This window comes from Miniopterus schreibersii, assembly GCF_964146895.1.
Source record: "Miniopterus schreibersii genome assembly, chromosome: 9".
In the NCBI taxonomy this organism is placed as follows: domain Eukaryota; kingdom Metazoa; phylum Chordata; class Mammalia; order Chiroptera; family Miniopteridae; genus Miniopterus; species Miniopterus schreibersii.
Genome location: NC_138118.1, coordinates 29,820,076 through 29,840,473, shown reverse-complemented (window position 1 = coordinate 29,840,473; position 20,398 = coordinate 29,820,076). Strand labels below are relative to the sequence as shown.

Below are 20,398 nucleotides of genomic sequence, written 5' to 3'. Positions count from 1 at the left end.
TATGGATTAAGGACTATATATATTTATTTATTTGTTTTTACTTACAAACGACTTTAAAAACATATGCTAAAAATAATGCTTTGGATTCAAAGTATTAAATCTTAGGTGTTTGGAAACCATTGTGCAAATATCATTGTGTATAACATCTAAGAAAACTTTGCTCCATTTAGGGCCTTGAAATAATTTATAAATTGCTTTTAGAAAAAATCTAAGTTACAAAAAGAATTATTTTACCCATGTATTTACTTTAATAATCTACATTAGAATATGTTGTGATATAATACAGTTTAACAAATTTTTACTTTCCTCTAATTCTTCAGAACAAAATGTTAAAATTAGCATTAGCAATCAATAAATTCTGCAGTAAACTAATTAGGATTTCTAAAAATCACATTCTAGGGAAAACAACAATAAAGTGTAAAATGTATAATGAAACTGAATATATAAATTCTAAAAATAAATACCTCTTTAAGATATAGAATTGGATATTGATAAATACGTTTTAAGAAATTATCAAAATTCATTTACACAGTGGTAAAGAGTGAATTTGAATATTTCCTTTCAACATTAATTTCTGATATCTAGTATAGAATTAGAGAGAAGCAAAAACACATTTTGTTTCAAATACTGAAAGCAACATAATCAAGAAATTTGTGATATGGGTTTGAGTAGAATGCAGGATACTAAGAAAAAAATTTTCAAAGGTGTTTTTTGTTATCTATATTTTCTTTATCAAAAAATAAGCAGTTAATCTAATACATTTTGTATCATAAATTTAAAAATAGTTTGATTTAAACAGTATTAACAAGGACAGACTATGACTTGTGTGGTTCTGATTTTCCCATTTCAGTAAAGAACACTTCTTTTTTTTTTCTTCTTTTTGCTTTCAGAGAGAAAAAGGAAAGGAGAGAGAACTGAGAGAGAGGAGAGGGAAGAGAGGAGGGGGAGAAGGGAGAAGGGAAAAGGAAGAGAAGAGAAGAGAAGAGAAGAGGAGAGAGAGAGAGAGAGAGAGAGAGAGAGAGAGAGAGAGAGAGAGAGACATCAATTGGTTGACCCACTTATTTGATGCATTCATTGGTTGCTAAAGAACTTTTCTTAAAAGGCAGCATCAAATAAGCAATTTTAGAAGAATGTGATAGAATAAAATAATTCTTAAAAATGTTATGATGTTGTTACTTGTGGCCAGCTGCTCAAAGCTGACACCCTGTGAAGGACGGTCTAGGTTAACTAGCTAATCATTGCAAAGTGTGGTTGTGTGGAAAACTTTAGTATGATCTACTCAAGGCATGTAGGTGAAAAACTTATGTTTTCAATCTGAATCTTACCTTTTCCCTTAATTAGTAGGACTTTGGGTAGAGTAACTTGATCTCTTGGGGCCTGTTTTCCCATCTCTAAAATGGAAATAAGGATAACCACCTTGCAAGATTGTTGGGAAGACTAAAAAGAATATGAAGTAACTAGCGAAAATCCTTGTGGTTATGAATTAGCAATTTCCATTATGATCAACTCCAGGAAGTTGGTATTTAATTCAAAGTTATGAAAAATATTCTACAATATGGTTTCTTTTATTTGGCCATAATTTTTACTATTTGCTACTCACTATGATATGAAGTGTTCCTGATTTATAAGAAAACACCAGTAAGTGTTTTAGGTACTATTACACTATCTTCCCCTTCTGTAGACTGTCACATCATGTATACTTCACACTACCTGTCATAAACTTATATTTTAATGTTTCCTTTCTCTACTAGACTGTGAGCTCTATGACCGCAAGGCCCATGAATGTCCTACATATTTTAGTGACTATCACAAAACTGCACCTTGATAAGATTTTTTCCTTAGTATTCTGCATCTACTCAAACACATATCACAAATTTTTTGATTATGTTGCTCAATAAATACTTGTTGGAACAATGAATGAGGAGAAGATTGTGCTGAAAAGAGAGTGGGAAGAAGTTATAGACAGAAAAGCATCCTTCATGTATTCAGTGTAAATTGAATAATCATGTGTAATCACCTCAGGGACTTACGATTTAGTTGGGGAGATAGTAAGACTTGTACTCAAATATCAGGTCACAATGGATGAGCTATAGGAATGGGTAAGACAGAAAGTGCTATAAGCATTTAAAATATATATATTCATTAAGGCCCAAGTGATCAGGGAAGGCTTGTGGAGAGGTAGCATCTTTGTTGGGCTTAAAAAAAGGGAATCTGGTAGATAAGAGAAACTAATGGACATTTCTTAGTGGAGAAATCATTCAAAAGATGTCATCAAAGATGCAGAGATAGGAAATTGTGAGGTCTAGTTAGACAAGAGTAAGTAATTAGTTTTGACCATCAGAGAGATCTCATACTAGAGGAATAATAAAGGTTGGAGGGCTAGAAATTCATATCAACAGCTGTTTAGAGCCTGAAATGCCACACCCACTAAGGAGTTTGTACTTTATGGTTTAGATAACAGGGCTTATTAAAGTTTTTTGATAAGGGAGTAATATGATCAAATCAATGTTTTATAAAGATCTGCTTTACAATGGCACATTCAGAGGATGTTTTGGGGAAGTAAATTGTGAGAAATATAGAATAAGGATAATTAAAATATATATATTTAGTTAAGCATATGATGAATTGAGCTTTACACATGTTGAGTTTGAGGTGATGGCAAGAAAAGTAAGTTGAAATAGCAAACTTTTAGAAAATTATAGCCTAACAGAGTGGTCAGGGCTAAAGACAAATATTTGTGAAATAATCCATATGTGACAGGTGAATCCATGAGAATGGAGATTTCTGAAAAATAAATCTACAAAGAGGAGCTCAATAAAATTCACGTTTTTTAGAGCAAGAAGAAAAAGAAGTAGAAGAAAGAAAAGAGGGGAAGAGAAAAATCAAATTAACATTTGTTTTATCAAGGAAGGCTAAGGAAAGGGAGACTTTTTAAAAGATGGAACTTGTAAGCCATATTAAGAAATATCCATGAGCATAAGCATTTTCATGCATGCAGTGTTAAATTTCAACATTGATGATTTTTAATCTCCTTCTTTCTTTATCATTTGCCATTAATTCTTAGGATCTCCAACACTAAATAATCAATAATAAGTGTGGGGGGGGGGAATGTTACTTTAACATCAATGTTAAATACAAAAAGGAGAAGTAACAAATGTAATTTTGCTTCTTTCTCACACTGCTATATATCCACTTGTATAAGTAAATGTATATTTCATATATAATACAGAGCTTCCATAACTTAGATCTGGAAGAAAACTGTTTTCTAAGAGGTCAAATTTTCTCTATTCTTAACTATTCAAGCAGTTGCTTCTTTGTGTAATCTATTAGGATTTAAGTATATATTCCCTTAATTTCTCTACCATAACTAAAGTGAGCAGAAGAAATGCATATTAATATTGGTAAGGGAGCTCTCCATAGGATTTAAGATGTAGGCTGTGAATTTTGTCTTAAGAAGTTTGGAGGTGTACAAGCTAAATTGAATGACAAAGTGAGAAACGGTGTCAGTATGTGATCAAACAGAAAAAGTGAAATTACTTTGAAATTCACTTACATTTAAGATTCGTTGTGTTATCTCTGTGGATTCTATTCACATGTTTCTATCATCCTGCATTCTACATTTTTACTTTGTTTTCTTAAAATTTCTCTGCTAACTTCACCTTTTCTACTACATTTTTCTTCCCTTATCACTGTTATTTTCCCTTATTGTGTAATCTTGTCAATTTTACCTAATCACTATCCCTTCATTCCCATTTTGAGAGGAGATTAACTTTAAATGCCTGTAATTACTTAATTCTATCTTGAGCCTAAAAGACATTATAGCATATTATTTTCTAACAAAATATCAACACTGTGCTACTTCTTCTAATACAGTATTCAATATTTAGTTTTTATCTTATCCCAAGGTTACTTCCCTTTATGCTATTTTAAGTTTTAGTTTTAGTATGAAAGCAACTTTACTCTTGAATATCTCAATATTTAGAAGGACCTGAAGAATTTCACTTAGTGCTAGAAATCTCTTGTTACTGATGACACTTATAGGTGGCTCTGTTAAAGCTGTCATCAGAATGTACTCATCAGTTCTTAGATCCTTTTGTCAGATTTTCTAAAACACTCATTAAAAATGAATATGCAAACTAGAGGCAGTAGAGATGATTGTATTAAAAGGCCAGTTTGTGCTGATTATGATTATTTCAATAATGCTGAATTTGGAAGCATTTGAAATAATTAAACAAAAGTGCAATACATTGCTCTTTCAAAAATATTTCACTCATTCTACCTTAATATGAAAATCATATAAACTTATTAAATGTCTCAAACATTATTTTAAGTTAAATTATAGTTGGGAATTCAGTTATTTTCCCAAAGGCACTCAATAAATGTTAATAAATTGCTAGTGTATGGTAGAATTTTTAAGATGAAAACTATGTTCTCCAATTAGATGAGGAAAAAACCACTCATGAGAACTAATTGTAGTAGACTCTTGACATTCACAAGGTGTGCACCCTGAGACCTTCATGAACCCTCAAATTCAGGAAATTCCCAGTTCAAATACATGGAGAGATCCTTATTCTGAATTGAACTACCGTTGTAACACAAGTTAACAACTTTCCAACTTTCAATAACAACTACCTCATGATCAATGCCACCTTTTAAAATGAAACAGTTGTTTTTACATCACATCTTTACTACGTAAGTGAGAATAGGTAGAGAACAGAAAAGCTACATTTGTAATAGAAGAGTGGAGAGGAGTGGATGGTTTAGTTTATATGTGTATCCTTTATCTTCATGTTCACAAGATGACTGCCATATCTCCTTACATCATGTTCATGTTTCAGAAAGAAAGGAGAGGAAGGCAGAATATAAATAAGTGCACACCAGCTGAATTGCTCCCCACTCTTCCACCCTTTAATAACGAGATTGCCTAACACAGTGGTTTCTGTTTTCATCTCTTTGAAATGAGGGTTCATGAAGATCTCAGGGTGCATACCTTGTGAATGTCATATAAACAGTATCATATAAACACTCATCACTTTAACTGAGTCTGTGAAGCTGTTTAACGAGGCTCTTTGTCACTGAAGAAAGTTTGGATCCTTTTGGTAGAGAAGGGAAGAATGAATTTTGGGATAAGCAACTAACAGTGTCTGCCACTGACAGTTTACCATAGGTGTTATTACTGACCATGTGGCCTAAGGGATATGTGAAAAGAGATTTTATGACTTTAGATACTTTAGTGATAAAATTTTCTTTTTTATTTTAGGAAAATTTAGAAATACACAAACCAATGTATTAATGTGACTACATGTTAGTGGATTTTAGGGCTTTATTCTAAGTTTGATATTTTTAATTATAACTAAAATGTTATTAAATACTTCATATATATTCAGTATGAGATAAAGCACAATGCAAAATAAACTATGCAGAGATGATTGTTACCCTGCAAGAAGTTACTACTGAAGCTTGGCGACACTGGTGAAGCACCCTACAGGACACGAGAGAGTTTAAATAAGGAAGCATATGCATATTTTTCAAATAGAGAACAAGTGTTGTTTGAAGAATAGTGGAAAAAGTAGTCATAGCAGACAAATTTTGAACAAGTTAAGGTCAGAAAAAATTTTTGTTTAGATATTACAGATCAGGTTATGGAATTGCTGTAAAACTTGTAAAAGTCTCAACTTTTCTTCCACCTACAGTGAAGATAGAAGACATATCCCATAGTTTTTCTGTATTTCTTGTAGTAATCTGTATTATAAACAGCTACACTAGAAAAACAGATACATTGTGGGACATCTAAAAGAAGTTCAAAGGAATCCTTCTAGCTCTCCCTCTCTTCCAGCCCCATGGACACACACTGAGTTCCTATTGTGTTCTAGGTTTCAGCCATTGTCCTGATCGATTGATCATTTTATCCAAACATAAGTCCTCAAATTAATTAATTATTTCTGTCCCTTTTAACCTGTCTTTCCTTCTTCCCCTCTCCCTCCCTCCCTCCCTCCCTCCCTCCCTCCCTCCCTCCCTCCCTCCCTCCCTCCCTCCTTCCCTCCCTCCCCTGCTCCCTTCCTTCCTTCCTTCCTTCCCTCCCTTCCTTTCCCTTTCTCCCATACTCTAGGCTTTAGGCCCCATTTTGCTACCCTTTTGTTAAATAGTAGAATATTTAATCAACCTATGAAATACAGAGATTCATATATGTACAATAAAAAAGACTCAGGTACTTTCTGATTGGTGATTTCCAAATCTATGTGTACACCAGAACTTGTTGGAAACAATGTACATTAAATCCTCGAGTTTACCATGAAACACTGATAAAAGGGTGACTCGATACTAGGATGAATGTCGTGATCACTAAAGGGTCAAAATATCATTGAGTCACAATGTCATACACATACAAATTGCTTTAAAAGAAACTCCTGTTCTTGGACCAGATAATGAAGAATATTTAAGAACAAAATTAGAAATGATGACTTAACCTATTGATGCAGTTATATTTGGCATTGCCATTCAATAATTTCTAACAGTGTTAGACTGAAGAGGAGATGGTTAATATATTTCCCCCCATACACCTTTTTGGTTGCTAGTCTATTCAAGTAGATATTTAGTTAATAAAAAGAGAGTTTAGAATAATATAATAATAAATCAAAAGCCTACGCTATAGAATTTCATATGAAACAAATGAATATTATGCTCCAGTAGAAAAGCCACAAGCTAAAAACAAAACAGCAGTAAGATTTGAAAGTTGGTTTACAGTATTTCTGTGTATTAAATTTACATCCTCAGTCAATCACTTCATCAAGAAAAAAGACTAATAGTCCTCTGTATGTGAGACACTTTGCTGAGTAGACACCAGGTACCATAAGGGATTCAAAGGCATTCCTATCCTCTGGGAGTTGACAGTCTGGCTAGATAAAAATTCAAGATAATTACCATTTTTCTACACCATTTAAAACAAAATTCAGTGGATTAAGAAAAACAGTTATGGATTTTTAGAACCGATATGAAATATCAGTTCTAGCTATCACTTCTAGACAGAACAGAATTAGGTTTTCTTCGTATTTGTGCCTCCTGATACTCTTTGTGGTTCTATAAAATTTGTTTAGGTCTGAGTTCCAGAATCAGAAAGGGATATTGAAGTATAGAAAGAAGTCTAAGGATAACAAGTAATATAATTGGGATAATTAAAGGGAAAATGGGAGAGCCTATCACAAAGTGGTTTACCAGACTGAAACGGAGAAAGAAGAAAAAAAGTATTTTAATAACTTTCTCACATTAAAAAAATAATCATGCCAAAGGTAGCAGGCATTTGTCTTTATGTGTTACTGAGACTAAAGCAAGAGTAATACATTCTATGGTTTCATAAGAAAAATCAGGTTACTTATAAGTTGGCACTTCATATAGTGAAGGTTTTTAAGAGTTAACATATTTTATGAGAAATGTTTATAACTATTCTCCTAAGTTCTATTTTTATTTCACAGGTAGCCTTATTTTTTTATACGATTTTATTGAATTCAGAGAGATAGATAGGAAGGGAGAGGGAGAGAGAGAGAAACATCAATGATGAGAGTCATTGATTGGCAGCCTCCTACACACCCCCTACTGAGGATCAAGCCCAAAATCCTGGCATGTGCCCCAACCTGGAATCAAACTGTGACCTCCTGATTCATAGGTTGACATTCAACCACTGAACCATGCAGGCTGGGCAACAAGTAGCCTGATTTTGAGTGATTATTAAAGAAATGTGTTCTTGCAAAATAATTCAGGCTATACAGAAAAGCATGAACAATTGAAATTCACCTAAATTTCAATCTCCTAGCAATCCTGTTAACAGACACACACACACACACACACACACACACACACACACTCACTCACTCACTCACTCACTCACTCATGTGTATTAACTGCATTTATGTGTGCATTCACATGGCATTATCATGCCAGCCTAGAAATGAATGCCATTTCATATTTTATAGTTCTATTAAAATTGAAGGTTCATTTGTACATCCATTTATTGGAGTGTAGCTCAGTTTAGGACCATAGGGAAGCATGTACATGTTGTAAATGATCTGTTGGTGTTCCATTTATTCTTTGTAATAAAGGTAATAAGCCAGACTCTGTGGTGTACGGGAGAGGCTTTGGGTTCAGGGACTGACTCGAGTACTCACTAACTGTACGACTTTGGGGAGAGCAGTTCACTTGCGTAGCCTCATTTTCTTTTTCTGTCCACTGAGAAGATTTAACTCCTTCTCTAGCTCTAAAAATTTATTATCCTGATGCTTTATTTTTAGGAAAAGTGTATACCTTTCAGTAGCTTTACATTTACAAAAAGTTGGATCTCTTTACATGTTACTTGCTAAAAAGCTTTTAACTTTGTAAATGAGTTTATTCTTTTTCCTTAACAGAAAAAATGAAAATAAACAAAATTAATTTAAAATTTTGGAAATTTATAACTCATTTATTGGGTTAAAATATTCTGATACTCAGAAAAAAGGTGAAATTTGTTTTTATAAAAACATATAATGTGCATATTCATTGTAAACAAATATAGTTTTTATTTCATGTTCCACATGCACCATGACACACATGCCAGCTTATCTGTTTGGAGTACTTGTCTGTGTGTCCAATTATATATGCAAGATTTTTAATGAAGAAAAATAAAATAAGGAATATTTAGAAATATAATTACATAGAGGTCACAACTATGAAAATTGCTTTTCTCATAATAATTAAAAATTGGCTTTATTGCATAAATAATATAGTAAAAAATTATTTTTATATTCTTAGAGCAACTACTCTTATAATAAGGATTTGCAATATATTTATCTAAATAGAAAATAGGTATCTCTTTTTTTTATTTTAGTCAAATTGAAACATTGTTTTCTAGTACATTTGTATCCATGAGTTGAAATTTTTCAGATACTCTGATATGAAAGGAAACAACTTTAAAATATTCCATTAGTCAAATGTTTGGTATTGTTCATTTTTCATAATAGCTGTTATTCATTCAAATCAACATCCATGAATTATGGGAAGGAATAGATTCTTGGATCAGAATTCCTGGGCCATAACACTGTTACAGGTTATTAGAACTTGGGCAAATCACCTAAGTCTCCTGAGCTTCATCTTCTCATATGTGGAGAGAGTTGCTAAATAATACACATGAAAATGTAATAAAAATATAAATGGCAATATAGTACTTTTCTTCTATATAATGAAAACACATAAAGTGGAAATCTGAATGATATACTGAACTATGAATTCAGATATTTAATATTTACTCATTCAGAAGTCAATAGCATATAAATAAACAGATAGGTTTTGTTTTCCTGCTCCAGTTCATTACTGTGTATGCTCTCATTCATATTTCGGAAAATAAATAACATCTTTAGAAAGCTCTAAATTCACTTCCCATTCATAATAGAAGATTAAAGGAAGACAGTTTTGTTGACACATTACAATGGTATTTTATATTCCACTAGTTAGAATCAAGCTGAATTATTTAAATGCATGAAGAAGAAGACTATGTAACAATAGTAAACTGAGTTCCTTTCTAATTGCACTGAATGTGTGTTTAAAATGCTCATAAACACAAACTGGATTCTTTAAAAGATGAAAGTAAATTTCTTCTTGTTAAATTCAAGTATATGTTTGTTAAAATATACGCAGAGCCCTACTTAGAAAAGATGTTTCAAAGGTGTCACAGTTATCATATGGTGCAAACACATTGCAAATTATGTGCAGATTTTGGTTGATTCTCCGTTAATGTGGTTACTATTGATTCTCTGATTATTTTTCTTTTTGAAGTTTTTTAGGTACATCTTTTCTTAATCTTTTTCTGTGTAAGTGAAATACGTTATTTAAAAAATAATTCCAGCCCAGCTGGGTGTGGCTCAGCAGCTGAGCGTCGACAGAGGATCCAGGCAATCCGGGTTCGATTCCCGGTCAGGGCACATGCCCGGGCTGCGGGCTTGATCTCCAGTCGGGGGCGTGCAGGAGGCAGCCAATCAGTGACTCTCTCATCATCAATGTTTCTATCTCTCTCTCTCTCCTTTCCTCTCTCTGAAATCAATAAAGATATATTAAAAAATAAATAAATAAATAAAAATAAATTAAAAATAATTCCAGAGACAAAAATCAGTAAAACCATATGTCAATAATACAGGAGGCAAAAAATGTAAGAGAGAGCATTATTTGGTATGCTTATTCCTCTAATTAATATTAGTTAAATAAATTTTATGAAATTTATAAAACTTTACCAATTTTTTAAAGTCAGGAAACATTAAAAAATATATTTTCCAAAAAATAAGATGTGTTCATTACTGTTTGGAACATACACATACCCATTGAGATTAGTGTGATGTGATTTGTCCTGCAGCTGCTTCAAATTAAGAACAGGTGTGGAAGACAGATTATGCAAATACACATATTAATGTAATTGTCAAATTGGTGTGTTTATCATTGTGATTTTAAAGAGTAGACTGTACTCCTATTTTAAATGTAAATTAGCTTCATTCTTGAGAGCATCTATTGGTAATGAAATTTGGTCCTGGTTTAGAGATGAATAATTTTCAACAGATAGTAACATAATTTTAAAATTTGACATTTCTTCCAGTAAACTCATATATAAAAATAGCAATTCTATACTTTTTTAGTTATGTATATATATTGTCATGGTGGTTCTGTGAAAGTCTGAGTTGATCCTGGATTGGGCTACTGTTTGCTTCACTGCGGAACGTAACGATTACTAGGATGGCTTCTGATCTCCTTGCACCTTTTCTAATTCATAACTCAACTCGGCTTTCCATATTTATGAATATAAACTCTCAAGAAATATATTCTTAGGAGAAATTACATTATATTTATTTTAATAATACTTTATCTCATGAGGAATAGTTACCTCCAAATGTATTTTAATATTTGAAAAGTTCAAACAGATTTTTGGTATTTTAAATTGTGTTTTGTGAATATAGAGCAGCCTTTTACTACTAGTTTATTCATGTATCTGTGTGTGGATTTTGTACTTACCCAATGTCATGATACAAATACCTCTGTTCCCCCAAAGGCTCTATTTTAGTCTCTAGCTGGTCTCCTAAGCCTTTTAGTAATAAGTATTTATGGGTCATTATATCTAAATGGGTGACTACACCAGTGGAAAGGAGGCTGAGGAGTTAACCAGAGATGTTATAGAAGTCACATTTCTCATGTTCTCTTTCTTCTTTAAAATCTCTTTTTCTCCAACGAAAGAAAGATCCTAAAGTATTTATAATTTTTCACATGACTAGCATATTTTCAGTGCTTACTTTGTGTACTTGGTAATATGTTTATTTATGCTTTCCCATTCCAGAAAATTGCATTATCCAAGGTCAAGTAGCTAGCTGGTAGTTTAAGCTGGGATGTGAATCAACTCAGTCTGATTCCAATTCTTGTGCTTTTACTCTGCCATTAATCATTGATAGCATACGGCCTCTAAATTGCTGTTCAAAATATCTCAAATTTTTCATTTTTGGAAAATAAGACCAAAATAAAGAGGTCGACAAGGTATTAAAATATGAATACTACCTTTTCTTGAATTCCTTCCCTTGTATGAAATTCAGGTTAATTTGTGGTTAAGATGGAACAGTAGTTCTCAAGGGAAGGGGTGGGGGGATGCATGGTCTCTCCTATGAAGGGAGTCTCTATCACCACTACCATTAGAAAGTTCTATTGGAGTGAATCTGACTCCCCTTATTTTCTTCTCTCCAATACCTTATCATTCCACCTGTTGGGAAGCACTGGTGTGAAGGCAATGGACTTAGTAATGAAGTTAGATATTTTATCCAACAATATGTGCAATAATCTTTTGATATGAAAGAAAAAGTGAGTGGCAGTGCTGAACCTCAACTGGCAGTTCTCTTGTCATCTTTAATGTTTTCTTGTTGAATTGTAAGGGATTTTTGGTTGGCAAGAGTGCTTTTTTAAAATAATTGACCTACTTTCTTCAGGTTTCCTCTCTACCTCACATCACAGTCAAAAGGAGAAGAGGTTGATAGGGAGTAAATCATAATCAATGATGCCAACAAGATAAGCTTCTGTGTATACAACTTATAGTCTCTGTTTCTCATTTAAGAGTATATTACTTATTGTTATTGGCAAGAATAGGAGCTGTCACTGAGACCAAGGGCAGATAAAAAGTAGCTGATTCGAGAGCTTCTGCTGTAGGGATCAGAAAAGAGACTGCCACATGCTCGAGTCCTTCATAAGTTCCTAGGTGTGATTATGACCTGAATTGCTCCCCTCTGAGGAATAAAGCATACAGGAAAAGAAATGGTGGTACTTTCTGAATTTAGACAAATGATGGTAGAATAGTGTTTTGTTTTGATACATAATAATAGATACATCAGTGGATCTCCATGCTTCATTTATTCAGTGAACTCCTAATCCAAAATACATTCTCACGCGAAAGATCACCAAACCATAATTAAAGGTCTTGACCAATCCATAAACTCCAAGGACATATAGGGTTGGTGACTCTATGAAGCCCACATACCCCATATAAGCAAAGCAATGAGTGCTTCTTTTTTGGTCCTACCATTTATTCCTTTTGATATTTTTGATACTGTTGATGACAGATGTGTTTCAGAAATACTAAAGTGAGATTTCTACTAACAAAAATAAACAAAAAACAACTAATAATTTATGAATACTTTTTATTTCTTTATGAAGAAAAAAACCCTAAAACAAGTTGAAGGCTACATAGTACATTCATTCTATTACTATCTGTTTTGTTCCACACATGAGATTATTAATTCAATTTATTTTGTAGTAGTTTTATTTTTTTCAGCTATTGACATTAATGCATGAAATATTATTATTATGTTAAGCAAGACAGACTTTTGCTTATAAAAATATTCATTCCTACCCTAGCTAGTTTGTCTCTGGTTAGAGTGTTGGCCTGCAGACTGAAGGGTCCTGGGTTCGATTCCGACAAAGGGCACATACTTTGGTTGCAGGTTCAATCCCTGTCCTGGTTGGTGCACAAGTGGGAGACAACCAATTGATGTGTCTCTCTGACATGATTGTTTCTATCTCTCTCTCTCTCCCTCCCTCCTCCACTCTCCCTGAAAAGCAATGGAGAAAATAGCCTCAGGTGAAGATTTTTAAAAAAATCATTTTTACCCTGATTACTTGGACTCAAAATCTCTGTCTATACTATTCTTGGTCAACGCATCAAGGTGAAAAAGCTAAGGTTGATTCTGTGCTCACTGTCCTGATTTGAAATATTCAGAATATAAACTTACTCAGAGATTGGAAGCTGGTTTAATATGCTGTGCCAGCCATCCTGAAAGCCATTTCAATAGGCTCTGTACACTGGCATTTGTTTTAGAAATAATTGCATGCAAATGTAGTTTAACATATGAACTATGTCTCTTAATCCTAACCAGGCATTTTCCATTAGACGTGGTCTGAAAATCACATTAAGAAAAATATGTCATCTGTGAAATTATATTCTGAATGCCCTAAATAGCAAAGAAAGGGACAGTATCCAGTTAAATCTAGTAAGAAACATTCCTTTTTTCCTGAACCCCAAATTTTTAAGTGTTTATTTTATTTCTCTTAGCGCTTCATTATAAAATTGAACTGTTTTCCAAATTTTTGGTCTTTTGTTTTCTAAATTTTTCAATTTAGTTTACCACAAAACTTTCTTGAAGATTAAAATAACTGTTATGTCACGTTAATTAATTTTCTTACTTTTTGCTTGATAATACAAAATTTGTTAATTTATTTTTGTATCTTTATGGCAATACGATTCAGATAAGTTAAATTTTAGCACACTGTATTCCTATAAGCAGAATTTTCCAAGTGGAATTTTGATACTGAACTGACTTTAAATATACTATAATTTACTGGTATACTTAAGGAACTAGGGAAACAGTATTAAGGAATAAAACATATGCAAAGTCCTAGAAAGGCCACTGATTGGTAGATAGAGGAGGAAGAGTTTCTGGAAACAAAAAGTTATTTCTTGCCATGGTAAAGATTTACAAGAATATCTTGTGCCATTCTACATTTGCCACAGTTACTTTTTCAGGATTATAGTAATATGACATAAAATACCTAAGAAACACTTGTATGCATTTGACCCTTCATTTAATTCTCCAAGAGGAAAGGCAGGTGGCGTACATATGCAATGATGACACATTTGAAGGACATAAAGGCCACTTTGCTTTGTATGAGACTCTTGAAGATCTGGCTTTTGTTTCTTACTCTGTCTTCATCTCTCCACCCTCTCTTCCCCAGCACTTTCTTCTCTGACCTTGCTGGACTGTCTGTATTTCTGTGAATGCAGCAGAGGGTTATTTATCTTCAAGCCTTCATTCCAGCTGTCCTTTGGTCTTGAATGCTCTCCAACTTTATTCCACCTCACACACATTTGTATACTAATGCCCATTCATTATCACCTCGTTTAAAATCATTTTCTATTCCCTGTCTGCCACAGCAGTACCTCTCTCTTCTATGTTCCCATAGCACCCTGTATGTACATCTGTCATAACACTTATAATGACACTAGTAGTCTGTCTTCCCAATTTGTCTATAAACTCTTTGGTTTAGGGACTCTTACTTTGTATCCCAATTCTTAACCTAATAAGCAGAGTTATATAGTACCCTGCAGAAGTGAGAGGGAGCCCCACAAAAATTTCATTCAGATGTCAAAGCTGATGACACTCCACATACCAAAAGAATTTGAGAGGAATTTTATTACTCACATGCAAGACACCTGGGGAGAGCTGATTGGGCACAAGTAGGTCTAGGTTGGCTTGGGAAAGTAAAGAAGTAAGTTGGGTCTTTATAGGGGCTGTGGGGGTCTAAAGAAAAAATCCCTTGAGCAGGAGGTAGATATCTCTAGATATCTCTCCAGTGGCAAAGATGTTGGTTCATGCACAAGCTTTCTGCCCAAGTGCAGGGTCACAGGGGAAAGGGAAGTTGAGGCTTAAAAAGAAGTCAGCAGTTAAAATTAAAATGGAGTCCCAGACTCTATTGTAAGTGACATAAAATAGGTGGTCATTAAATATCTGGTGAATAGAATGGTGAATGGACTACAGAGTCAGTCATTAGCCTTCATATCATCAATATATATATATTTAATATATCTTTATTGCTGAAAGTACTACAAATGTCCCCTGTACTCCTATTGATCCGCTCCCCCCTAAGCCCTCCCCCCAGGCCTTCACATGTATTTTAAGCACTTGCATATCCTGTACACTATCCACTGCTCTATGCTTTCTCATTTCACAAAGAAATTTGTTTTAACATGGTGTGTTTCTTACCTTATATTACCTCACTTAATCTCCTCAAGGCAACAAGAGACATATATATTTCCTTTCGACTATAAGGTAAAAAGAAGAGCAGAAAACTAAGGACCGTTATCCTTATGTGATCATGTTATTTCTGCCTAGCCCCAATATACCCAAGGGGAATAAATCACATACATAGAATCTGTCCACTTTGATCATTAAATAATTATACTTAAAATTTTGTTTTCCCCTCTCCAGATGTTCATGAGAAATTCAGCTCCCTGTTTATTTTTTAGAAGAGCTTAAAAAATTTTCTTGAATAAAGCAAATAAGCATACAATAGGTAAGCAAAAATACAACAATATGCCAATACTGTGCAGGAATATCTCTTGCCAGAAGTGTTTGTTGACTGCTGCTTCATTCCCTAGCAAAATATAATAACTACATGACTTATAAGGAGCACTACAGGCATTTTTTGTTTTTCAGTGACTTTAGGTGCAAGAAAGGTACTGAATTAACATCCCTGGAGACTCAAGTTGCCTACTTAGTCAGTGAACAAGGGTAGGTTTTATGTTTCTCATAGACAGCAGCCAGGTCATCTGCCCAGAGAGCTGGGCTCTGTGGGTGAGAGGTGTCCATATTTTTTCTATTCCTGGATCCTCTGCTGAGATATCTAACAAGGGTGCCAATTAGTGCCAGTTATGATGATAGCTTTCTGAGGTGAACAAGAAGAGGACTGACTAAAAACAAGGCAAAAAATCTGACTTCAATACTGTTATATTTTGTAATCTTTGTTAATTCTTCAGTATTTTTTAACCATGACATAAAGACTGAATCTTATTTTAGGAATGTCAGGTGATTTAACTGTGTAATGTTAAGTACTTTAAAGTCTCAAATTCTCCAAATATCTATAGTATATGGATTGAGATAATGGCCACCGCTAAGCTTTCTTTGTTAATGTTTACCTAGCCTTTCTTTAAATAAATACATATATTTAAATTTAGAATCTGTTAAACAAGGAAAAATGAATGAGTATATATAAAGTTAAAGTATGGTAAAAATAAAAGATGCTAATGGCCATTAATAATCAATACATTAACAAACTGTGCTTGTATTGATATTTTAATTTAATGATTTATTTTGCCATTAAATTGTGCTTGTAAAATGTAAAATCTGAGAGGAAATTATGTATTTATAAGACTTAAATTTCAACAGCAATTCGTTTTTACTTCACTTAAGTTTGCCAACAGTAAAAAGTGAGGCCAAGATCATGAGTTTTCAGCTTTATCTTTGGTCTATTCTCTAAAAGTGGGTCATAACCAAAATTTTGTTCCAAAATGTATCTTAAAAGCTATAAAAGTTTAACCCAATTTTAGCAGTGTGACCATTGATTGAAATATTTTAAATAGTCTTCTTTGTTTATTCTTTGGTTTCAAGTTATAAAAACAGACATAATACTTAAACAAAAAAGTGGAATCCATTCAAAGAATATAGAGTTGCTCACAGAGTACAAAGAAAAGCTAAACAAAATTCTGATCTCAGAAAGGACAAGAGGCAGAGCTGGATCTAATAGACAGGCTCCTTTGGTCCCAATATCGGGTTGGATGAATTCCTATTTATTTTACAGACATCACATATCTCAAGAATGGGTCCCTGGGAGAAGGAATCTGATTTGCCTACTTGTGTCCTCCACCTACCCTTGAGCCAGTCCCACCAATTTGCATATAAAAATTGCACCTAAGGTGTAGAATGAGTGTTGTCCCCAAAGGAAAACACTGGTGCTATTGAAAGAATAAATGCTGTGTAGACAAAAATCAACAGATTTCCTCTATTTGAGAAACACAGGCCAGAGAGAAGTATAGGAAAATAGCACCAACTAACACATTTGCACATGAATATTCACTAATTTATAGAATTCTACTTTATGCAATATATATACTTTTAAAGATTAATAAAAATAAATTTTATTTTAAATAAGTTTGCTTTCTGTTTAAATAAATACAATTTTAACCATATTTTTAAAGTGGATAATTCTTCTATTAAAGAAATAATAATCCTTAATTTAACTTTGTAAATTCATATTTTCATGTTGAGTTTGTTACTGATGAATCATATCAATTTGGCATAGGTTTACCAAGGAAAAGAAATTTTAAACTATATTTAAAATTTTACACTAATCCATGAAGAAAACAAACATAAGATTATAAACATTTATTAATCAATGTCTTTAATAATATTCTCCCTGGCCTTGGACCAATTGTTTAAAATCATTTTGAATTGGTAGGCCTAAGGAATCCTTCTGGCCATAAGCACAATTCTCCCTTGTTTTTCCCCCGCACACACCACCACCACCTCCACCCACCTCCACTTCTTTCTGACCAAGCTGTATCCCATGAATAATAATGACATTAGAGACACTATTTTGTGTCTTCCTCTCACCCTGCTACAGTACTTGTTCATCCATTGTCCAAACTATATGGCTTTCCTTACTACTATTCCAAACAAGCTATTCAATATTTCTCTAAAAAAATCACAATATCAAGCAGTATTGTCTCCTACTTCAGCTTAGACTGCATCACTGTTTAGCAGTTGTTTCACTGATCTTTAATACCTTACTATCTCTCTCTCCTTAAAGCTCCTACCTTATACCTCACCTTTTTTTTCTCAGTGACTTCACCTCTGATTTCAGAGAGAAAATTTAGAGGCTACCAGGTCTCTAATTATGTTCTTTTGTATCATATTAATCTCTTCAAGGCCAATTTCTCTTGCTATGCATGATGCCTGCCCATCTTTTCTATGACCTTCTCCTGTCAGCTGGACATTTGCTTACCTGTACGTCCAGTTTCCAATTTTTCTGTATCTTCCCATCTTTATAAACAAAACCACCAACAAATCGAAATCTTATATAAACTTTTGTTTTTAATGTCAGATAATCTTCCTAACCCTCACCTTTTCTTCATCATTAAATTTTTGGAAATAATTGTTTACATGTCAATTTTCATTCCTTCTGTCCCCACTACCCTTGTGAAATTATTCTATTGACTATTACTGAAACCCTCAGAGAGTTGTGTTCAAGTCTCATCCTGCCCAGTTAAAACATTTGAGGCTTTTGACACCAACCAGTTTTCTGACCACCCCTCTTCTCTGTCTTTTGATGGTTTTCTCATCTCTGTCCATAGCTTTTTTGTTCAACTGTTATGTCAGTGGTGCTAACCTCAGGCTGCACATTATTATTACCAGGGGTGCTTATTTAAAAAAAAATACCTGAGCTCTACCCTAGCCTAATTAAATCAGAATCTCAGGGAGGTAAAGTTCAGCATCAATGTTTATTCAAAGCTCCCAGGTAAGACTAACGCACGACATATGTTGAGAACCACTTCTTTTTTTTTGCAGTTGATCCTCACCTGGGGACATTTCTTCCATTGATTTTTAGCCAGAGTGGAAGGGAGAGGGGGTGGGACTGGGAGGAGGGAGAGAGAAAGAGAGATCGATGTGAGAGAGACACATCGATTTGTTGCCTTCCCACTTGTGCCCCGATTGGGCAGAGGATCCAACATGCTCTTGACTGGGAATCAAACCCACAGCCCTGTGGTGCGTGGGCCAGAGCTCTAACCACTTAACTGCACTGGTCAGGGCAAAAACCATTTCTTTAAATTTCATGACAGAACTTACCCCCTTCTTGTGGGATTACTGCCACCCAGGGTGGTGATCTCAGGTCTGTATATATCTTGCCTTCTCTGATGGAAATATCTACCTGAGTGTCCTACAGTGACTTCTAATTTAGTATTTCCAAATGAAGCAAATTCTCTTTCATTTCTTAAACTTTTTTTCTTACATCTTCTTACCTTGCTAGTGATATCACAGACTACTCCCTATGTCCTTTATCCTACACTCTCTCACTCAGTCACTTAAGTAGTCTTCACATCTTCTGAAGTTAGCCTCTCCTCAAATTGAATATCCTTTTCTCCTTCTCAATGCTATTTATTTAGCCTATGCTATGATTACTCTGTGATGAAACTTTGGGCAATTTAGGTTGCTAGCCACCAGCTTTACCCAATCCCAGCCTTAACCTGCACACTCAAGCTATTCTCTTGGTTTCTAAAAAGTAAATCCACCACTCCCCGTTACCTCAGGACACAATAGAAATCCTCTTTGTCTGATGAGTAAATCTTTTCATAGTCCTGATCTTTCCAGCCTCATTTCTCATCACTTCCCCCATCCATATCACTCTCCTACCATACCCAAATTATCATGTTTTTAAGGCAAAATCTTAATTTTTTTTATTCTCCCTTACTTTTCTTCTGCTTCTCCCCCCCCCCCAATAAATTTCTACTCATTATTTGGGAGTAAGCTAGAAAATATCTTCTTTCTATATGATTAAACTACTTTTTACCACTTCAACAATGTATTTTTCCCTAATGTAAGGTCTCTTGAGCAAGGATCCATATAGAATTCAGGAGGTCTATTAATGTGAATGAAGAAAAAGTAGTCTCAATTTCACTTCTAATTAAGACAACATTTTCTTCCATTTTGAAATAGGTAACAAACCACAATAATATTAGCAATATTTGTGACATTGTCACCAATAAAAATATTTTCATATCACATAGCAGTTGGTAAAACTATCTAGAAATATTAGTAATGCTTATTACTACTTTAAAATTATAGTGGTTATCAAACCTGCCACTATTTATCATTTAATGCATCAGTAAAGAAGCACATTTATTAATATTTCACAAATGTGGCTTTTTAAGTGTTATTGAAATTCGAAATTAGAAAATTGGGAAGGAAAACAGATTTCCTTTCTAATTCTTTATATTTTATTTTATGCATTTAAATTTATTTCTGAGTAGGCTATTCTAGATTTTAACAGATTGCCAAAGGGGTTCAAGAACAAAAATCTAAGAGCCCCAGCAAATGGCACTTACTTTGTTGCATCTTAGTTTACAAGGCTGTTTTTCTTACTCTCTTTGGAGGCAAGGACAATTTTCAGTAATTTTTATAGCCGCATGGCTAATATATTTTATAGCATATAGTAAATACTGAGAAAATGTTGACTGAGTGAAAAATAGAATAAAACAATGAAAAATCACCTGTTACACAAATATGCTGAGCACGGAAAACAACATTTC

The 20,398-nt window shown here is 33.7% G+C and overlaps 1 protein-coding gene across 8 annotated transcripts in view; it reads left to right on the top strand.

Annotated features, from left to right (window-relative positions):
* Positions 1 to 20,398, top strand: part of FOXP2 (forkhead box P2) — a 664,287-nt gene that overhangs the window by 506,863 nt on the left and 137,026 nt on the right. The gene's annotated exons all lie outside the window — the stretch shown is intronic.